This window comes from Dromiciops gliroides, chromosome 1, assembly GCF_019393635.1.
Source record: "Dromiciops gliroides isolate mDroGli1 chromosome 1, mDroGli1.pri, whole genome shotgun sequence".
NCBI classification, from domain to species: Eukaryota; Metazoa; Chordata; class Mammalia; order Microbiotheria; family Microbiotheriidae; genus Dromiciops; species Dromiciops gliroides.
In genome coordinates, this window is record NC_057861.1 from 651443224 (window position 1) to 651459148 (window position 15925).

Consider the following 15925-nt stretch of genomic DNA (forward strand, 5'->3'; position numbering starts at 1 on the left):
TATGCTATTTCTATTTGACTCTACTCTTTGTCCTCAAAAGCCCCAGACAGGTAGGTAGATGACACACCGGTAAAACTAACATTTATTTCTTAACCTACTTATGCCAAAGTAACTCTAGATCTTTCTAGGAATGGCTGATGAGAAAACCCCTAGGAAAGAGGGCCTAATGAATTTGGTGGAGTGGGACAGGTTGTTTCTTCCCAGCAGCAGAAGTCAATTACCACCTTTGGAAGTGGAAGGAATAGCTTATCCTTTCCCTGCTCCACTCCCAACCTTTTCTAAGATTCACATGATTGATTATTCTTGGACAGGCTTCCAAAGGGCCTCAGTAGACTTCTTCAAAGATGTCTGGAAACCGTTTGGGCTTTGACCTTAATCTTCCTCCCTTATTTTCTGGTTTTCTCTCATTGCTGCATTGAATGGGTTAAACAGATAGGCAGGGCTGGCACACTTTAACCTACCCAAGAAACTGATGGGATAGCTCCAGTGTAGCAATTTTGACATGGTATACTAGAGCAGTTCACTCAGCAACTGAGAGAAGACTTCACAGGAATTTGTATTTCAGGATTCCTGTATTTCTTTAAAAAAAAAATCCCTCCCCTCCCTTCCCTATTCCTGCCACCTAAAAAAAAAAGGTGGGGGGAGTGGAACATTTTCTGAAATTAGTGGTTTATTCATTTCAAAAGGGATTGCTGGTGCCCCAGGTGACAGACTTTTTTTCTACACCCAAGTGCTGGTAAAAAGCAAGCTCTAGCTGCTTTGGGGCCTTTCAGTGACCTCCAGGAGACTAGAACCCCTTCAGCCTATAGGGAGACATCTCAAAACAACTCTAAATATTGATTGCCTTCCACCATAATATCCAACCCATCCCACTCACTAACCTTTCCAGAAAAGTCTGGAGAGGAACATTAAGAATCCTGTGCCTTTGGGAAAGATTTTTTTTTTTCCCTATCTTAATAATGTCATTTTCAATTCACCTAGTGACTTTCAGGTTTAGGATATGAGGAGTAGGCTAAACTTCATTGTCATCTCAACACTGAATGGCCAGTGTTTTACATATACATATGTATGCATGAATGCATGTGTGTATGTAGATTTATAAATATACATATATGTCTCTGTACATACATACACACACATTATATATATATAATATACATACATACACATTTAAAAAATATACTGACTAGGACAGGTGAACTTTTGACTGAGCTTTTTTTTTTTTTGGCAGGGCAATGAGGGTTAAGTGACTTGCCCAGGGTCACGAAGCTAGTAAGTGTCAAGTGTCTGAACTCTGGTGCTCCTGAATCCAGGGCCGGTGCTTTATCCACTGTGCTACCTAGCTGTCCCTGATAGGTGACCTTTTGAACCCAGGGAGCAACCTGAAAAGTTGCTCATCTATTCCATACTTGGAAGAGGCAAGAAACTTCCCTCTTGGCCTAGAGATGTCTGACCAGCATCTGCCGCCCCATAGGTAGTCTTAAAGTACCACACGAGTTTATACATCTCCAGAGATACACACAAATAAAATTCACAAAAATTCATATATAAACACTCCAAAGTACTGAAATTGTCTCAACTTGTCAAGAATTACAAAATTGTGCCTGGCTCTCTTAGTGCTTAAACCACTACTGTCAAATTAAGACAGTAATTCTTGACCCCATTCCTCCCCTCCCCAATTTATACTATTTTTCTGACTACTAGTATCCCTCTCACCAACACTATACACCATCAAGATAAATAAATATCCATGGGCTCCCCTACCCCATCCCAGGGAGACTGGGAACTGTTTGGTGTCCCCTGAGGTCAAAACTAAATGAGAAAAATGTTCCTGCTAATAATGCTACTGCTGAAATACCAAGACTCAAATACATATTATATGTGTATATGCATATATATAATATATATATACACACATATATGTGTAATATTTCTGTCTACATTTTATGCCATTTATTTACAAACTGAAACTCTAAACATAGACGGAGCTGATTCTCAATCTAGTCTTAATGATTAGCCCCTGTGCATTGCTGTAAAGAGCTGAGCCAGTTCAGAAACTAATATTACTTCTCCTGAACCTCCAAAGAAATCTTTGTACAGGTTTACCCATGCAGCACTCTAACTCTTGTATGGTTTAGAGTTTAGTTTTACTTTGGTGTCTCAAACTAATTGTTTGTTATTACTCAGTTCATTCACAATATTTTTTAAAATGCATTCTGTAACATCCTTAACTACTTTGGAAAGAGTTATAATTGTCTAGGTACCAGCTCTTTACAGTTAAATGAAAAAAATATTTTTACATCTACAATTAAGTCAGTGTGTTACCCACTAAAACATGCAATTCTGACCTATGAAAATAAGTAAACAGATGCATTTATATGATTTTGGAAATGACATTTGGGGTTCTCTGCTTTCAAAAGTCTTTCATTACTAATATATATATATACTGTCCTGTAAACAATGATAAATAGCTCAGTTAAATTTGCTGAGCCCCTCCTCCAAATTGTCCTTTTAAAGGTGTCATTATAAGTGAAAAGAAAATCAAAACTAGATATAAATTCACTTTCAAAGTTAAGAGGACATCTTACAAGGGCTTTTTAAAAATGAAACAACTTATTAAGCAAATGCACAGTAAATACATTTTCTATTTTCCTTGTATAATTGTACAAGTAGTACTTCTCTAAAATATGTTATACTTAGAATGCATAACAAATAACTGATTTAAATGACATTTTCTTATTTCTTTGTCATATCAGAATCTTGAAGAACAGTTACAGATGTTTGTATCACCATTCAACCTATAATTATACTACTGAGGTGTCTGACTATTAAAATTAAATACATGCACAATTAAAATGTCTGATAAAAATCATAGGAAACTTTAATTTGGAAGTTAATGAAATTGCCCAATTTACATGATGAAAATGACTAATCAATTTCTTATTTGATTTAATAAAAAATATCATGCCTGTAAAATTCAGTACATTCAGTAAAAAAACATTTTCAAGTGGATAGAAATGCTATCACAAATATAAATTAAAATTAACACTCAAATACTTTTACTGCTCAGCAGTTTTTCCTCTGCTACCCCATCAGTAAAGTAGGAATCTGCAGGATATTGTATCAATGAGTATGAGTGCTTGACCTTTGTCCACATCTGGTTTAATAGGGACTTTTCAGCACTGAAGCTTTCCCCATCTTCCAGACCATTAAATGAAAACATCAAACCTCAAATGTAAAACCGTAAACCACAACGTTTTGTGTTTCACAACTCTTAGCAGTTTTTACTCAGGCTGCATAAAGGTCAGTTTCTCAGCTTCACAATGGACTGAAATCTATTCTCCTGCATACAGTAAATGTACTGCACACTAACTGTGATATTGTATAAATCTTGAACTCTTTTGACTGATACATACACATACCACACTTACTTACACGAACGTTTTTCCCCAACCACATAGATAGGTAGGTAGGTAGATAGATAGATAGATAGATAGATAGATAGATAGATAGATAGATAGATAGATAGATAGATAGATAGATAGATAGATATTACTTTGGGGGTTAATTACATTTCAGGGCTGACAAATATCTATTCAAGTATGGGTTCAAAAGTTAATTTCCCCCCCACTTATCCAAAGTTAGAGTTACATGGAATGGTGCTCTGAGATCAGTTCAAAGAAAGTTAGAGTTAATCTTGTGTATTTTGGCGCCTTTTCCCTGCCAGCTACTGTACTTAAAAAAAAAAAAAAACTTGGAGATCTTGTCTGTCGCGTCTCAAGTTCGATAGCAGCCTTTCCAACTGGAGGAGGAGAAGATGGCCATGTTCGCAGCCCTAATAATAATTCAGATCACGCCACTTCGGCATCTTGTGTCAAAGTCGAAGCTGGCTTCCCCGCCCCCTTCAACCTGAGAGCTGCCAAGTCCTCACACACTCCGCATTCAACCACAACTTAATGGATGGGATATTGTGCATTAAAATGTGGCCCAGACATACTGGCGAAGAGAGGACAAGGGAAAAGAGAGACAGACACAGACACACACACAGACTTAAGTAGAGAAGGGAGAAAAATCCCACAGCAAAACAGCAGGGTGAAAATAAATATTATGGGGGGGGGGAAGGGGAAGAAATTCATTATAATTTTAGGTCCCCCACACACACACATACACACGCACAAAGAGAGAGAGAGAGAGAGAAATACCACTACAGTTTGACACTAGAACGTCGTTGGAAATGAAACTTTAAAACACATGCCGATGGAAAACCAACACATACCAAACAGAGTATTAATGGTATTTCCCTTCATAATTCCCTCCCTCTTCCAAACTAAAGGCATGCATTAGGAGTGAAAGTGGGCAGCCTACATGAGAAATACTGTGCCTAAAATAGAAGAGAAAAGAAGGAAACCGTGAGGCAACAAGCAAGAGAGTTGGCTACAAGGTACAACTAAAGTAACATTCGCACATTAATCCTTTCCAGGGCTTAACTGATAGTTGCCTGCCAGAGAAAGGGGGAAGAGGGGGGGAAGGGGAAGGTGGAAGTTGAAGCAGGAAATGTGCCAAGTTCAGCACTTTTTGGACGAACACTCCCATCCACTGATTCCTGGCATAAAAGTGTAACCCATATACAAAAGCTGCCAAAAACAAATACACATAAACACACATGCAATTACATATAACATATATGTGCAACCCACATGTCCTAACCATAAAACAGAAATGATATCAGTATTTTAGGAAGGTGTGCGATAGATCTCCTTTAAAACACACACACACACACACACACACACACACACACACACACACACAGAATATTGGCGGGGGGGGGGGGGAGCAAGCAAATACAATCTATCATCTCCACACCACATACCATCGCATTATACCGCTTAATGGATAGGATTCTGAATCACTAACACAACACAGGGCCGCTTGCTTCACATTTCTCAGGTACAGAGATTAATGCTTTCCTGAAGGATTGATTTTGTGTTGCTTTTTTGGTTTTGCTTTAATTTCCAGTAGTGGACAGCAAGTATTATTGTTGTTATTATTATTATTTCTGCAATACCACAACAGGAAGAGTTCTTGGTCAGAGAGGAAAAGGCGGTAAAAGTCAAAGTCAGTAAGCAGACCCCTCCCCTCCCCCAGTCCCTCTGAATTTGCAGCCTTCCTTCCTCTTTCAGTTGCAATACTGCAAAGTAGTTTTTGGTGGCTGACTTGAATGCTGTCCAGGACAGGCTGAGCTCAGGGTCGGGTTTTTGTTTGTTTGTTTTGTTGTTTTCTTTCATTTTAATGGGGGGGGGCGCTGCTGCTACTGGGGTGGTGGGTTTTGGGGGGGGGGGTTTCGTGATATGTGTGTATGGTGCTGCCTCCTTTTCTTTTCTTTTCTTTTTCCTCCTCGCCTCTCTTTTCCCTTTCTCTTCACCGCCCCCCCCCCCTTTGGGTCTGGCTCCGCGCTACAGATCGGGCTGGCGATACTAGAGCCGGGCTGCGTACTTGGCCTCTTTCCGCTTCTCTCTGATTGGCCTGGGCAGCGGCGGTGGTTCCCTCTAACCACCACCCATCAAAGCACCCTTTCCTCTCCCGAGGCCACCCGCTCTCCCTTTTGCACTCTTTGGTCTCTTTCTGCGTTTTCTCTTCCTCCCCCTCCCCCTCTCCCCCCCCCTTCCTCTCCCTCCTCCTCTTCCCAGTCCCCAAACAGCCACCCTCCAAGAGCTGTTGGAAAGTGCAGCTCTTCGCTTCCGCCTGGCGGCTGAGTGAGATACCAAAAAGAAGGGAGGAGGAAGGGATCTGGGGAAATAGCTATTGCATATTCATATGTCAGCCTCCAATGAGAGCAAGCGAGCTACAGAAAGCCAAGGGAGCAGCCAGCATTGAAGTCTGGTCAGCAGCATGCAGGTCAAAGCGCCCCCCTGAAATCAGCACTGTATATGATACCAATGGAGGCAATGGAGTTCTCCGTGGCCACACCGTGTGTGTGTGTGTGTGTGTGTGTGTGTGTGTGTGTGTGTGTGTGTTTCTCCTCTTTGTGCTACTGTGGTTTGGGGAGTGGGAAAGTAGGGGGTTGGGGAGTGCTGTGAGTATATGTGAGGGTGAGGGTGAGAAAAAGAGGAGACTGTGTCAGTCTCCATGGGCATTTGTATGCCTGCCTTTGTGTGATTCTTGAGTGTGTATCTGGGGTGTGCTTTCTGCTAGAGACAGTGTGGGAGTCCCTCTGCAAGAGAGCTCAGCAGAGTAGGGATGATGGTGTCTCTCATAACTGCTCTAGGTTTTAACAACTGTTAAAAGAATATAAAAATACTGAGGCATCCAGACTACTTGATCAGGCAGGGATTTGGTTTTGTTTTTGTTTTTTCCTAGCAACTTTTTGAGGATCCTCTTTCAAGGCTACATTTGTTCTCTGTGAAAAAAAGTTGACCTGGGACTTGGTTATCCTTTTTAAAAAGTAACTTGAAACTTCGTAGTGACTAAACTATAAGTGTTTTCCAGTATAAGTATATGGAAGCACTATTAGATATTAATTGGCTAAAAACTAAGGAAGCATCCTTTACTAAACCTGGGCCTATAAATTTTCTTCTCTAAAGTAGCTTTAATTAACAAATGGCCATAAAGTTCTTTGTTCTTCAGCTAAATATCCATTGCTTTAATTTTTTCAAACAAGATCATTTAGTGAAAATATATTAAAAACTTAAATTATGGGAATATTTTTCAATTCAGATGTTAGAAAAATCAAATATCAGAAAATTTAAAAATGAAAATGGAATACCTTGTCTGGAAATTATACCATACTACTTCACACCATTTTTAGAAGATTTTATTATACAGTGATGCCGACTAATTATGTAATCGCACAAGGGACAATAATGGCTTCAAATATTCTCTAAAAAACCTGTTCAATTATATGATTACCAGTGGGATCAGAATAGTTCCAGATGAATTGTTCTTATCTCTCTACTAAACATTAGCATGTCAGTATTTTATCCCAATTATGTTTATCCCTAAAGTCCAGTCAACAATATACTTCTGCTCCATAGAACCTACAATACATAGTATTATAAACACAGATGCTTTTCCCCCTTTTCCTATTTTCTTACTATGAGAAAATTATACTTAAAGACATACATACACATACTTGGAACATTTTTCAAACAATAAAACTGAGAAACTCTCAAGGTGACACTGACCCATTAAAATATGGAAGAAGCCAGAATTGATGCTAGATTGTCAACTGGGGATCTTAATTTGGGTGGTTAATTTTTATAATACTAACCTTTCATAACTATTCTAGAGAGGGGAAATAAAGAGATAAACATAAGTGGGAGGTGGTTAGGTTTTTCCCATATACATATATGTATACACACATACATATACACATATACTTTTATATGGCATTCGGAGGAAAATAAATTAGATTGCTTTACTACCCAGTATTCAGAGAATACAATTATTCAGTAAATGTGTTATAACCATAAGCTATGATGCCTAGGTAACAGTATATATAACAGGCCTTTATTTTCTAAGTTAAGGTCATACAGTAGCCATTTTTGTTTGTATTTATTTAAAATTTAGGATTAAATAGCTACCCACCAATGATGAATGCTAATTAAAATAATAGAAAAATTTTAAAAATATTAAACATACTGTAGAGCATTAAGGAAAAGGCACTGAAAATTCTCTTTGTCATTGGTTTAAACTTGGCTAAAAATAAAGTCCTAAAAAGGATTTCTTATCTTTGTTTCTTGAAGTTACTTAGCTAAGCTACCAGTTCCTCAGAACACACAGGACAGTTCACTTGAAGATATAGTGCAATGTATTTAGTGTTATTCAAGAGGGGTGCTATATAAAACAAGAAAGGGAGAATGAAAACAGAAAGAAGCCGGTTTCCGAAGCTGTCTAAGCTCAAGTGATTATTACTAAAACACATGAGTCTAGGTTTAGAGTCACCTGTCATGGGATTTCCCCCCCAAGCGTATTATTTAGTAATAAACAATACTATTGCATGTCACTTTGAACATTTCATAGATAATATTTTTATTTACATGTCCTTTCTTTCAACACATGTTCTTCCTCCTGTTTATCTCCTAATTAAAAAACCTATATCACACTTACATTTTATACAGAGTTTGACTATATAGTCACTTTTATGTGTAGCTTATGGAAATTGGTCTCATTAGTATATATGCACCTTTCATATGTTCTTAAGCTAGAATTCCCAATTGGTTAATATCCAGAGTAGCCAACTAACTTCTAAGATTAGCCTGGGTGTATAGGTAAATAAATGTATATACATTAGCATATGCTTTTAAATAAATGGATATTTTTTTAAATTTAGGATCACTTTGGTTAATGGCCTTTCACACAATATGATTAAATTCCAAAATATTCTCTTTTATGGTTGTCTTTTTTAAAATCACATCATTTATTCATCAAAATTATTCATCATGGAAATGTCTACAAAAATAAGTACTATTCAAAAACCACTTAGGCTCTTTGGCACTCTACACTGAAGTGATTCCAGTAGAACAAGTAATTTTTCTGCCTTAAGTTAAAGGCATGTCATCCATTAGACCTTACTAGAAGCTTCTACATGTAAACTAAAGCTTTGGATGTTTTTGCTCTATCCATAATTAAATTTAATTTATAATGCAATTTATATATTTTTTTGCAAAGTAAGAATTTAAAAATATATACTTGCACATCTGTGTGTTTGTTTATCTTTGAAAATAATCACTATATAATTATTTCTAGAAGGCATGCACTACTACATTGCTTTATATCACAATTGAAGTAATTCCTCTATCCCAACCAAACCAGTAATTTTCAGTTATTACTGCAAAGGTGTTTATTTGGGCTTCTATGTTTCTTTTCTTTTTTTTTAATAGAGCAAGCATGTTTTTAATTTCATCCATACTTTTAAAAAATGTTATTAAACAGTACATAATAATTAATAAACAAATCATTAGATTATGGCATTTAGGCTGTTTTCAAACTAACATTCATTTTAACTAAACCCATACTTTATACATATATTAAACATTTAATAATTATAAATATTAAGCAAATTATATATCAGATGTTGACATTATTTGCTTATAATATATTATAAATAAAATTATTATATGTTACATAATTCAAAATCCATATACTGATAGACCATCAAATAATAGTTTTAAATGTTTTGGCAAAAACCATTTTGACATATTTAGATAAGTTTATAAGGAGGAGCCTGTACAGCATCTACCTTTTGCTTTGAAGGGTAAATGTATGCTACATTTCCTATTGACAATGGTTTCCATTAAATTATAACTGTATTGAGAAAACTTTTTATGAGGTATGGGGGAAACATCCAGTACATTTTCTTTCAAATTTAGACCAAGCATAAATAATAAATACCTGTGACTATCTTGACTATTCATTTGTTATGGAAGACTTCAACTATAATATATTAAGCCCTTTCTTCGTGGGCATAACCCTATCAAAGTAAACATAGTATCTATTCAACAGAACATAGCTGTTCATTGTACATAGACTCAAAAATCTGGAAAGGACCTGAAGTCGTCAACTTAGCCTGCCCCTGCCTTCAGGTAGATGAATGGCTCAAATTTACAGGTATCCCTTGTAAAATGTTAAACTATTGTGAGTGTGTGTGTGTGTGTGTGTGGTGTTTAAAAATAAATAGATAGACACAGTTTGCCTTCTTTCACTAACAACAAGCTGCACCTGTGCACATACCTACCTAATGGCATCTGCTAACATCATAAATCTCAAGTGGTTTATGGTGGTGTCATCAAAAGCCTGAGATAGTGGCATGGCTCAAAGCCTTACCACCTTCAGACTATGGTCTTGTTAAACCTCGCAGGTTAAATGAATTCAGATTCCCTCTGGACTATATGCCAACAGCAGGTTTCTAAGAGTGGGTTATAGCTGTGAAGGAACTTTAGTTATGAGTCAGGAGATGAGATGGCATTCTGGCATGATGAATCAGTAATATCGACTAGTCAATCTTAAAAGACCTCAGAAATACCAACCTCCATTTGATGAATTCCATATATGACCCATGGGCTGTTTCTTAGCATACTTGAGCTTTGAAGAGTTACAAATTTTAAATTGCTCATAGTTATGTTTTCTTCTTTTGAAAGGTCTTACAAATGTTTGAAATATCTTTATAGAATTTCAAAGATCAATTATTAATTCAATATTTATTACTCACTGAGGGTAGCTAGGTGGCACAGTGGATAGAGTACTGGGCTTAGAATCAGGTAAACTCATGTTCATAAATTCAAATCCAGCCTCAGACACGTACTAGCTGTGTGACCCTGGCCATGCCACTTAACCTTGTTTGCTAAGATTCTCATCTGTAAAAATGAGCTAGAGAAGGAAATGGTAGATCACTCCAGTATCTTTGCCAAAAACAAACAAACAAACAAACAAAACCCCACACGGGGTCACATAGTCCACCACAACTGAACAACAAGAATCACTGACATTTTATTACTTTCATGTGAGATTTCTGACACAATAGAATTACAAAACCAGTGATCCAATCCTATATAGCATGTTAATATGTAACTTTTTTTTATTTGTTTGTCTAGTCCTTAAATTTCATCTGTGGGGGCAGCTAGGTGGCGAAGTGGAGAGAGCACCGGCCCTGGAGTTAGGAGTACCTGAGTTCAAATCCGACCTCAGACACTTAACACTTACAGCTGTGTGACCCTGGGCAAGTCACTTAACCCCAATTGCCTCACTAAAAAAAAAAAAAAAAAAAGAAATGTCATCTGTGTAGGAAGCTCTCTGGTCAGAAAACTCCCTCTACCAACAGATAGATGGGCAATTTCTCTGAAATATAACATCTTGAAGAGAATTCTTAGAGAGGAGTTAAATGACTTCTTCAGAGTAACATCACAGCCAGTATGTGTGAACAGCAGTTTGTGAATCCATATCTTCCTTACATCACTACCTCACAATATCTCTCATAATTATGGTCTTTGCAAAAGGTCATGGTAGGGTTGGGTTTTTCCCCTCATACATGGTTTCATCTAGGAAGTGGCTGTCAGAATCAAAACATAAGAAACTCACATTCATATCTGCTTGTAGCAAACCACAAAGGTCAAAAGATCAAAGATTTAGAGCAGGAAAAGATTTCAAAGGCCATCTATCAAAATATATCTCTTCAAACTGCTATATTAGTGCTTAGAAGAACCTTAGTCTTTACCATTGCCAACTAGGTAAACAAAGGTAAATGGTTACATTTTTCTTCTTTGTCTTGTAGCTGGAGAAACCAAGGCATAGACATAATAAAGTTATATAATAAAGTTAGAGTAAGAATACAAACTCCTTAAATTCCAAGCCTTTGTGATTTATTGAAATGCAGCATTCTATTTTATAGCAGCTCTTTTTGTGGTGGCAAAGAATTGGAAATTGAGGGGATTCCTTTCAAGTGGGAAATGGCTGAACTAGATGTGGTATATGAATGAGATGGAATACTATCATGCTTATAAGAAATGATGAGCAGGCAGATTTCAGAAAAACCTGGAAAGACTTACATGAACTGATGCTGAGTGGAGTGAGCAGAACCAGGAGAACATTATACACAGTAGCAGCAATGTTGTATGATGATCAACTGTGATAGAAGTAGCTCTTTTCAGCAATGCGATGATCCAAGACAATTCCAAAAGACTCATGATGGAAAATGCTCTCCACTACCAGAAAAAAAACTATGGAGTCTGGATGCAGATCAAAGGGCACTATTTTCACTTTTGTTGTTTTGTTTCTTCTTTCTTGTAGTTTTTCCCTTTTGTTCTGAATCTTCTTTCACAACATGACTAATGTGGAAATATGTTTAACATGATTATACTATATAGCCTATATCAGATTGCTTGCTGTCTTGGGGTGGGGGAGGGAAGGGAGGAAGGGAGAAAATTTTGGAGCTCAAAATCTTACAAAAGTGAATGTTGAAAACCATCTTTACGTGTAATTTTTTTTAAAAAATAAAATACTATTAAAAAAGAAATGCATCATTTCTCTGAATTTGTTTATGAAAAGATTCTTGTTCCAAGAGACATCTATAATGTTCCCTTAACTTAAAACACATGTCCATACACACAAACCTAAAAAGATGATGATTCTAGATTTAGCTGCATGTGGATTATCCACTTTGTGGATTGCATTCAGTTAGTATGTCCTGGGAATATGTAACATAATTTTATAAGACTAAGTGAAATATAGTACTGAAAATAAGACTGCAGTCATGCCAGTACCTCCTGCCTTCAAATACAGCCCTTCCCCCAAACCAAATGAAAATGGCTTAGACCCTGAGCAAGTCACTTAACCCTCATTGCCCAGCAAAAAAAAAAAAAGAAGAAGAAGAAGAAGAAAGAAAAGAAAAGAAGCTTTCGGGGCAGCTAGGTGGGGCAGTGGATAAAGTACCGGCCCTGAATTCAGGAGGACCTGAGTTCAAATCCAGCCTCAGACACTTGAAACTTACTAGCTGTGTGACCCTGGGCAAGTCACTTAACCCTCATTGCCCTGCAAAAAAAAAAATGGCTTAGAGATTAAAAGCAGTTGTGCTGCATCCCCTCCCTGCAGTGAATCAAGCAAATAGTTTTGTAGTTTTTGTTTCTCTCATTTAGATGACAAAGCACCTTAACTGTATTAAGTCCTGTATCACATGATACAAAAGATTGACAAGTGTTTCATACCTAGATCACAAAGCCCACTCAGTAGTGATAATGACCAGAACTGAGCCTCAGCATAGTAGCTGAGGTAGAGTTTTTGTTGTTGTTTGGGGTTTTTTGGTTTTTTGGTTTTTGCAGGGCAATAGGGGTTAAGTGACTTGCCCAGGGTCACACAGCTAGCAAGTGTCAAGTGTCTGAGGCCAAATTTGAACTCAGGTCCTCCTGACTCCAGGGCCGGTGCTTTGCCAGTATTCTTACATGTTACTCTCCACCCATTCTATAATGTGGCTACACTAGGCCATTTGCATTTCCTAAAAGACAACACTTTGGTCTCTGTGTGTTTGCACTGGCTATTCCCAATGCCTGGAATATTCTGCTTCCTAACCTCTATTAGTTTCCCTGGCTTCATTCAAGACTCAGCTGGTATATAGAGTACACTTCATCTGCCCTTCAGGGAAGCCAGTGTTGACAGAGTTAGTTAAGTGTGGAGATAGTTGGCCAACACAGTAACTTTCTTCTATGGCCCAGGCCATGGGAGCTCTACCCCATAACTTGTGTAGCCAGCATTATTGATAAAGGGCAATGGAGGGAGAAATTAGGCAGTCAATTAGTCAATACGCATCTGTTGAGCTCATTCCATGTGCTAAGGGCTTGAGGATACAAAGTAAGGCAAAAGACAGTCTCTGACCTTAAGAAGCTAAAAAAAATGTAAAATTAGTTCTTAGTGAGTAGACACTGACCAAATATGGTGGGAAAGAGGAAGTTTCTAGAACTTATAACATCATTCTCTCAATTCTTCCTTTATCTTTCCATGGGTGGCACACCATGCTATCACTGATGTTGTTGATTAGCAACCCTTTCTTAGGAGAGGGGGAACAAAGGGTGAGCTTTAATCTTGGGGATCTTTTTCATAACTACTAATCTGACTATATTGTATAATGAAATGTCTTAAAAGAAAAATCCTGTGTCCTTTTTAGTTTCTCTAGAGAGCACCCCAGACTTGTCTCAGAGAACATTTAGTAAATAGTAGTTTATCAATAATAACTACAGTTTTATGATTCTTCTTAAGCGTCCACTTACACGTGGTTCTCTGCTGGCCAACATACAAATAATTTAAATATGACATTTGTACCCACAGAGCTTACGATCAGAGATGGGTGTCACTAGCACTGACAAACATGAAAAAGGGTATAAGAAACACACAAACATGCCACTGTATAACACCAAAGAACATTATGCTGAGCACAAGCTATAAATTATTGAGAAGCTTGTACATTATGTACAAGTTTAGCATACGGTTACTCTGCTGGCAGACTCAAAAGAGGCAAGACATTCAATCAGACTTCAGATTCTCACCCATAGAAATGTTCTTCAATCAGCCCAGCAGGACAAAAACATTATTTCTGACGAGGCAATATCATGCAATACATATGTTAGGCTGCTAGGTGGTTCCATCGTGCATAGAGCTCCAGGAATGGATCCGAAAGACCTGAGTTCAAATGTGGCCTCCAACATTTATTAGCTGTGTGACCTTGGTTGTGTAGATCAACTAATCTTGTTCTGTCTTAGTTTTCTTCATCTGTAAATGGGGATAATAGTAGCACTTACTTGCCAGCGTTGTTAAGAAGATCAAATGAGATAATAATTGTAAAGGAAATTTTACAGTGCCTGACACACAACAGGTGTGCTTAATAAATGTTATTTCCTCTCTTCCAACAGGAGCACTTCAAATCAGAACCTCCTCTGAGATATTAAAGGTTATCCCCATCTTTGTATCTCCAAATAAATACCTTAAAAGATAGGACTATCAGGTAACATTTTTTAAAAATCAGAAAAAAAATTGTGTGTTCACAGGAGTACTGGCCCCATTCAAATTGTCTTATTAGGAAATTTATACATTAGCATGTTGTAATATTTTTGGAAACCCATCACTTTGAATTGCCAATATCCTCAGAGGTGGTACCTCTTTGTTCTTGAAGGATGGATTGATTTTTAGAAATAACCAAATCTAATGATTAAACACAACATTATATTAACAAAGCAAGGAATCTGATTTTGTTCTGTGGCTTATAAACTGACTGTGAAGATAGAGCTAAAACAAAATAAAATATTTTATCACCAGTAAATAGAATTCTTCTTAGTATTCTTTTTACATGAAGGTTAAATTCCTTTATAAGCTTATACATTTCATTCTACAAGCTTCCACCAGGCTACCAAAGTGTTCCCAAATTAAGAACTCCTGATTCTCTATCAAGTAACCTCTGTGTGGGAGAATGGCCAACTGCTGTTCCCACATCCCAAGTTTGATGTTTAGGGTACTCCCTAGAATGTTTAGTAATGTGGAAATTCATTCCTAAAATTTTTCACCTCTCCAACCAGAGCATCTCCTTACTAAGGGCTGACTCTAGGCTAGACATAAACTGATTGAAGGACAGTACAAAACCCTATCTGCTTCAAAGTATTTGAGATAAACTTGCTTCACTGCTTGCAATGCCTACCCCTAATTTAATTCCCTTGGGTTAAGAAATTGTTTTCAAAAGGCACAATTAAAAAGTCAATGCGTTGTCCATCAAGAATAACAAACTGGGGGCAGCTAGATGGCGCAGTGGATAGAGCACCGGCCCTGGATTCAGGAATACCTGAGTTCGAATCCGGCCTCAGACATTTAACACTAGCTGTGTGACCCTGGGTAAGTCACTTAACCCCAATTGCCTCACCAAAAAAAAAAAAAGAATAACAAACTGACACCTTAGCACCCACTGATAAGAGACAGTATTAGTTGGGGAGGCAGGAAGGACATCGAGTCAAGCAACCAAAAGTCAAGAGACCTGGTTTTTAAAATACCAGCTTTGGCACCTAACCAGTTGTGTGAACAAGGCCCCACCTAAACAGAGCCTTGGCCTCTTCCTCTGTAAAATGGGAACAATGATACACACATTATAGGGTTGTTATGAAGAAAATTTCAATTTGTTTTCTAAACTTTAAAGCAAAGGTTCTTATTCTGCCATCCCTGAATGATAGATACACACATGCATATGTAAGTACATTTATACGTGCACATACACATATGTCAATATAATTCGTTTCCTTTTTAATCCTATGTATTTATTTTATGCATTTTGAAACATGATTCTGAATCCATAGGTTTTACCAGGTTGCCAAAGGGGTCCATGTCACAAAAAGGCTAGGAACCCCTGCTTCAATTGAGTATGGTAGCGGTAGTGCTGGTGCCGGTACTGGTGTTAGAGTGAAGC